This window comes from Pan troglodytes, chromosome 3, assembly GCF_028858775.2.
Source record: "Pan troglodytes isolate AG18354 chromosome 3, NHGRI_mPanTro3-v2.0_pri, whole genome shotgun sequence".
Lineage (NCBI taxonomy): Eukaryota > Metazoa > Chordata > Mammalia > Primates > Hominidae > Pan > Pan troglodytes.
Genome location: NC_072401.2, coordinates 116,034,736 through 116,041,994, shown reverse-complemented (window position 1 = coordinate 116,041,994; position 7,259 = coordinate 116,034,736). Strand labels below are relative to the sequence as shown.

General features: G+C 35.6%; 1 long non-coding RNA gene across 2 annotated transcripts; it reads left to right on the top strand.

The window, feature by feature from the left end:
• The first annotated feature begins 216 nt into the window (after positions 1 to 216).
• LOC107974102 (uncharacterized) lies at positions 217 to 6,984 on the top strand. 2 transcript variants are annotated; one of them, XR_008547596.2, is made up of 5 exons: positions 217 to 377; positions 1,006 to 1,088; positions 1,686 to 1,819; positions 5,079 to 5,142; positions 6,906 to 6,984. It is a non-coding gene; the product is annotated as an uncharacterized LOC107974102 (long non-coding RNA). The 2 variants fall into 2 exon arrangements; XR_001716647.3 differs by lacking the exon at positions 6,906 to 6,984 and adding an exon at positions 6,730 to 6,815.
• Positions 6,985 to 7,259: the final 275 nt, after the last annotated feature.

Below are 7,259 nucleotides of genomic sequence, written 5' to 3'. Positions count from 1 at the left end.
CTGAGGGAGGAGAATTGCTTGAACCCAGGAGGTGGAGGTTGCAGTGTGAGCCAAGACCGCACCATTGCACTCCAGCCTGGGAGACAGAGTGAGACTTCATCTAAAAAAAGAAAAAAAAAAGACTGATGTTATAACAGTAAATTATTATGCTACAATGTATTTTTGTCAAATAAAGAAGCCTCTTATGACTGAGGACAATCAACCCCTTCACAATCTAGAACCCAAAGATTATATCTTCTGAGAACATCAGAGAAAGACTGTCCTTGATATCCACAATACGGCAAAACTTCAGGACCTTAAACCTTGGGTTCATAATCTCACAATTGAGCAGTGTCCCATCACACTCTTGGGACTGTACACCCCCTGAAACCCTTAAGGTAAAGCTAATCAGGAAAGTTACTCCCCAGAAAAGATGGCATCCTTGATCTGAACAGCTTTTCCCAAGATCATGGGTCAAGACTTCTCTATTATTAAGAGACTTATCTTTGAATTTTTTTTCCTTGCTTATGCCTCTATGAACAATAGAAGTGGAAAACGTGTCTGTTATGTGGGCTTATGGGGTAGACTTTTATTTGTGAAGGAGTTTTCAGCCAGCCTATATATGGATAACCTTATATATTATAATCAATCAGAAACAGAACATTGGTTCACTCCTCTAAACTCATATTATGGGTTAAAGAGCACATTGCCAAGAGGCCTTCACTCTTCTAGAAGGGCATCATTTGTTAGGTCCTTTTTCCATAGTTTGGAGTAAAAGAAGCAATGATTAGAAATCTATCCTTTGTGACAGGCTTTATAGAAGATTCTACTGTAAAGGCTACAGTTACACAACAGGTTTTAAATTCTCTTGTGAAGGTTATGATAGAATTGGCTGAACAGAGAGGTATCTGTGCAGCTGCTGGTACTCATGGCATATGGAGAAAACATTAGATATTACAGAGATTCAGTCATAGTGTACAAAGTAAATGACTTTGTAACTTTATTTTATTCTCTTCATTTACATAGATTGTACAACAAATAATGAATGGAAAACTCTAAAGGGTATTTAAACCCCAGAAAACGGATTAATGAAGCCACTGCTTAGTTAAGTGAGTAGACTCTTTATTTAGCTCATTCTTTGATCTATTTGATTTTAGGAGGTTTGGTTTATAGAGACCCTGGGTAAGAAGCATACTCCAAACTCTTGGTATTATCCTAGTGATAATCATAATAATAGTCTCACTGGTGCACTGTATTCTCTCAAAGATTTTAAATGTTTGCATACAATGGCCTCTAGAATGTCAAATGGTCCCTCTTTAACTAGAATGACAAGAGCTGAAAGAAATGTGTGACCATGAGGATGCTATAATCTATGAATGACATGCTGAGACCAGAGGCCCTAAGTTTTGGTCACACTCTCACCTAAGTGAGAACGTGACCAAAAAGGGGAAATTTTTTAAAACAATTATGAGAGGTCATTGTTTTGGACTGAGATCATGCGCTAGGCCCCAACACACCAAACCTAAACCAAAATGGAGTTGTTCATGCTAAGACTTTAAGGAAAGACATAGATCCTAGAACAGACCACAGACTAGATTTTGCTTTTCTCCTGCAAATCTCTATAACAAACATTCTTGACAGCATAGGTATCCACTCCCTTAAGTCTCCATTAAATTTTTTAACCAAATTCAATTCCTCTCACCTAGAGACCATCAAGCTTCAGATGATCATGCAACAAGTGTTCCAGCCAGTTCCGGGTGAAGTCACCACCCGTGGCCATCAAGGAACTACCCTGACTCCACTAGACAGGGCAGGGCAAGAGTTTCATGATCCCCAATAGGTAGGTACTATACCCCAAGCCAGCATGAAGCTGTTATAGAAGGAAGACCATCAGTTTTTCCATCTTCCATAAAGATTTATGGGGATCACATCTCTCAGGGGGAAAAAGAGGCAGGAGATTAGGGTCTGGAGGCAGAGAACATAAGGTCAATTCACAATGACTTCCTAAAACTGATTTAAATGGAAACACTTTTGATTTACATGGAAACCCTTCAGCTAAGACAGGAAATACCTTCTTCATTTACATAGGGCATACACCAAGTAAATGACTTTGTAATTTTACTTCATCCTCTTCATTTACATAGGTTGTACAACAAGTAACCAATGGAAAATTCTAGAGGACATTTAAATGCCAGAAAATTCTGTAATGGGTCTCTTGAGCCCCTGTGCTTGGGCCTGCTCCCACCCTGTGGAATGTACTTTTTTTTTCTTTTCTTTTTTTTTTTTTTGAGACAGAGTCTCGCTCTGTCACCCAGGCTGGAGTGCAGTGGCACAATCTCGGCTCACTGCAAGCTCTGCCTCCCAGGTTCACAGCATTCTCCTACCTCAACCTCCTGAGTAGCTGGGACTACAGGCGCCTGCCACCGCGCCTGGCTAATTTTTTGTATTTTTAGTAGAGATGGGGTTTCACCGTGGTCTCAATCTCCTGACCTCGTGATCTGCCCGCCTGAGCCTCCCAAAGTGCTGGGATTACAGTCATGAGCCACCGCGCCCAGCCTTTTTATTTTCAGTAAATCTCTGCTGTTGTTGCTTCATGCTTTCCTTGCTTTGTTTGTACTTTTTGTCCAGTTCCTTGTTCAAGAAATCTCTGCTGTTTTTGCTTCATGCTTTCCTTGCTTTGTTTGTGCATTTTGTCCAGTTCCTTGTTGAAGATGCCAAGAACCTGACACCTTCAACTAGTAACACCAGCACACTTCAATGCACTTCACAAAAGCCCTAGGCCACAGCTCAGTTCTTTCTCTTAAGAAAAGAAAGAAAGAAAGAAAGAAAAAGTGGGAAAGAAATGATCTAAGAATGATAATGAGAATGACCCCTTTTCACCATTCCATTAGTTTTATGGCACCTCTACTTGCTAGAGTCAGTGTAAAATGGAAATATTAAGGTCTTTGTGCACATTTACTTCAAGAAAAAAGAGCACTGAAGTCAATCTGTACACTGTAGAGTTCCTAAGCTCTCTTTTTCTCTATTTTCTTTTCTGCCTACTTTAAAGCTGCTGTTACTTTGCTACTGAAATAAAAATTACTATTGGGACCCAACTTTTTTTTTTTTTTTCTTGCAAGCTGATAAATTTGTATTAATATCTCATGGCTAGATTTCTGAAATAAAAGTCATAAGATCTTTCTGTGTGAGTGTGTGTGTATATATATATATCTTTAAAATGACTTTATATTTTTTTAAGACAGGGTCTCACTCTGTTGCCCAGACTGGAGTGCAGTGGCATGGTCTCGGCTCACCACAACCTCTGCCTCCCCGGCTCAAGCAATTCTCCCATCTCAGCCTCCTGAGTAGCTGGTATTACAGGCTTGCACCACTACTGCCCAGCTAATTTTTGTATTTTTAGTGGAGATAAGGTTTCACCATGCTGGCCAGGCTTGTCTTGAACTCCTGACCTCAGATGATCCACCTGCCTCAGCATCCCAAAGTGCTGTGATTATAGGCATGAGCCACTGCGCCTGGCTGATTTACTTAACTTTATGTTTAACTGGCAATTAAATCAATTCTAATTTCCCTCTAGCACATTTTTCTTCCTGTAGTTTGATATGTAAATTTTCCTATCTGATTTTTCACCTGAGAGTTGCCTCCTTCAATATACAAATTCAGGGTTATTTAGCTGTCAATTGCCTAGGGTAATGAAACAGGTTATCAAGAATTTGAAAGTCTACAATAAAAAAAGGTCTTATGAATCTTTAAGATGTTCTTCTATCACCATGTCTAATACATCTATGTATCTATGTATTGTGTGCACAATGCTTCACTACTGAAAATATATAAAAAAGCTCTAATTAATTGGCTTAAGAAAAAGTACTTAAATACTTTATCAGGAACAGAGAAAAGACTAGTCAAATGCTTTTTCAAGCTTGTATGACTGAATTGAAATCTTTAATAAATAAGCTAGCTTGAAAATTATTTGTGAAGTAATATTAGAAGTGTCTTAAAAATTGCCAGCATACATTTTATTTGCATTTATTGATAAAGTGATTTCATACTTATCTCTGCCAAATACTACATTTTACAATAGTGATTTTATCTCTATGAGCAATTTGAGAAGATTTGGAGTCTTGAAGCCTCCAGCTGCATAAGTCCTGGACCATAATTTCTAATCTCATGGCTTTAGGCAGTTTAGCCCCCAGGCAGGTAGGGGGTTTGTTTTGGGAAAGAACTGTTATCATCTTTGTTTCAAAGCTAACTATAAACTAGTTCCTCCCAAAGTTAGTTTGGCCTACACCCAGGAATGAACAAGGACAGCTTAGAGGTTGGAAGCAAGATGGAGTCAGTTAGGTGAGATCTCTTTCACTGTATCTGTTATAATTTTACAATGGTGGTGTCACAACTTTAAATGATGACTATCTCAGTTTTCATAAATAAGTAAACTATTAAAATACAATAAGTAAATGTAATTGGAAAGATAACTGTAGACAAACTTGCCATAATTTATAATCTAAAGTTAAATTAAATAATTGATATTTCATTAATTGGGTATTTTCCAATAACATATTGTAGGAAAACATTCTTTTTCTAAAAAAAAGTGTGTCCATTTTTAAAAGGTGAATAATTTTCGTTAAATTCAAAGATTACTTAAAGGTTATGTATAAAACAAGGTAAAAGGAACCAGGAAATAAGAGATATAAAGAAAGTTATAGAAATAAAGAGGTTTTTTTTGGTAAGAAAGCTTAAAGAAAATTAATTTTATATGAGAAATAATCTTGTATGCTAAATTTTACCCTAGAATAAAATGATTGTTTGTGGAAGAAAGAGGGATCTTCAACACAAACAAGGAAGTCCAGGCAGGTCATGAATGGTCTGTGTGAGTCTTAATGAGAAGATTTATGAAAAAAACTTTTATATGATCCAGTTGTCTATAATCAAAGGGAAATTATAATATTTCTAGAGATTTAGTTTTGATTTAAAAAACTTATACACTAAAGAATTGGTTCAAACTACAAAATTTTCTTAAGGTATTGCTTTATTCTTAATAACTTATAAGACATTATAATTTTTTTACAATAAGTTCAACTTTTATTGTTTCTTGTTGTTTTTAGCTTTCTCTCCCCTTTTAAAAGGCCTGAAACAATAACTCTATACTTCAACTCATTTTCAGCTCTGGTAAGTGTTTTTTTGTTTCCTTCAGGTTCCAACTGTTTTGATGCTATCAAAGAAAAAAAAAAGTTTTATCTTGAAAGTCTAAAGGAAATGTTTCCTTCCAACATAATATTCCTCTTAGAGAATAGCAGTCGCACTGCAGAAGGTCTCTTCTTTGCCTTTGGGTAACTGGCCTAATAAACACATACGCTTTATTGAAATAATTTCTATGTCATTAATACTAAGTTTGATGGGCTTAGAAAAAAACAGATTAAAAAATGTTAATTAAAGTTATTACATTCATGTAACTTTCTGTATGTGCTTTTAAAGTCCTTGTACCATTAAAATACAGGGCTTTGACTCCTGGGTCTAAAAAGGACACCAAGTCCTGCTAAATCTTAACATTGACAGCAGTTAAAGCTTTATCTTCAGACTTGTTAAATGATGCCAATAAAAATAAACTGTGTGAGACACAGGACCAGAAATTAAAGCTATTCAACTCCTCAAGTCCCAGGGACTCTCACAAAAGGGATGGGCACATGAAATTTTAAGGACCAATTATGAGAGATAAGTTTAGTTTCTCTATAAATTAACCATTAATGTCAAAAACACACTGATGCAACACCAGCATATGGGCCCCTATGTCAGATTAACAAGGTTTTCTTGAAGCATTAATCCTGTCTTTAATAAGGATTATAAAGGTTATAAAAGGTTTATAGAAATTACATCTTATGGTCAAAATGATTAAAATTTTATAGATTGTTTATAAAATTTTGAAAAACATTTAATTGGCCTCATGCTGTTTTTATTAGGGCTTAGTGTTTGGAAAATTAAATCTACTCTCTCAAAGAATAAAGGTTTTTGCCTTTTTTTTTCAAATCTTTGAGTTATCACTTTGGCAAAATGAGGAACTTGTTTTACAATGACCTGTGATCTTATTTTGTGATAATATCAAGCATTTTAAACCTTTAATATTTGAGAAACTTTCCAAAATCAAATGATAAATTATGTCTTTTTTAAGACATATCTCTTTAAGATATTAGGTTCCATAAAGTCCAAAAATTATATATTAGGATTATTTGTTATAAAAATCATACAGGAAGAATTTTAAATATGAAATGGTGTTTGGCTTTCTTTGGGCTGTATTTGTATAAATAGATTATTGGTATATGTTCCAAAGTTATGGGAAAATCCTTTAATTCTGATATGACTTAGTGTACACCATCAGTAATAACAATAATTGCTATGTTAAATTATTGTGTGCCACAGAGGTAACAAATTTCCTTGTCAGTTGTGTCCTTGACTGTGGCTGCCCTAAAACTTTTTGTCATTCACTGACAACTGTTGTTTTGTTTTGGTTCTCTTTAGAAGGTGATTTTATAATCTGCTATAAAACCCTAAGAGGTGTTCTTGAATGCAGTGTTCTGATAACTTTGGAAATTTTGACATTAGAATAGAAGAAAACCTTTCTGGACTCTCATGGAGAGCTGAAATGTTCATGAATATCAAGCAGAACAGGAGTTAACTGCATGAACTGAACTAATGGAAGACTGAAGTAGTCTTTTGACTTTTTTACTTAAATTGTTGCTGATCATTTGCTTTGTTTTGCAGAGTCAAGAAAACTTTTCTTTTGAGCTGTTGACAGCTTGTAGCAACAATATTTGGAGCATATTTATTTCTCTCTACCTGATTTCTCCATAATTTTGAAACTATTTGTGAGTATTCTTAACTTAATGGTAATATAGTTATTTGCATAAGTGCAATAAAAATGTCTTTTTTTGCAACAGGAAACCGTTGGAGAAACTGGTTACCTTACCAAGGCTTTGGCTGGGATGGTCAACAAACTTGACTGGAAATAAACTTGACTTACAGAGACAAGAAAAACCCCTTGGGAAAACTACCCTCATACGTTGTCTACACAGTCCCTGTACAGGGTTCCTGACCTGTGGTAAGTAAAGACTGTCACTTTCTGACAGGCCTGGGAGCCCCAAGTTATCATGGGACCTTAAGAGGAGAGGAATTTACCTAGCTCACAGGTATTTGATGGTACAAATCCACAAAATAAGTCTTGTCTGAGATTTCTTCTATGTAACAAAGTTTCATCAAAGCCAATTAAAAAGCCCATGTGAAAAATGATTATT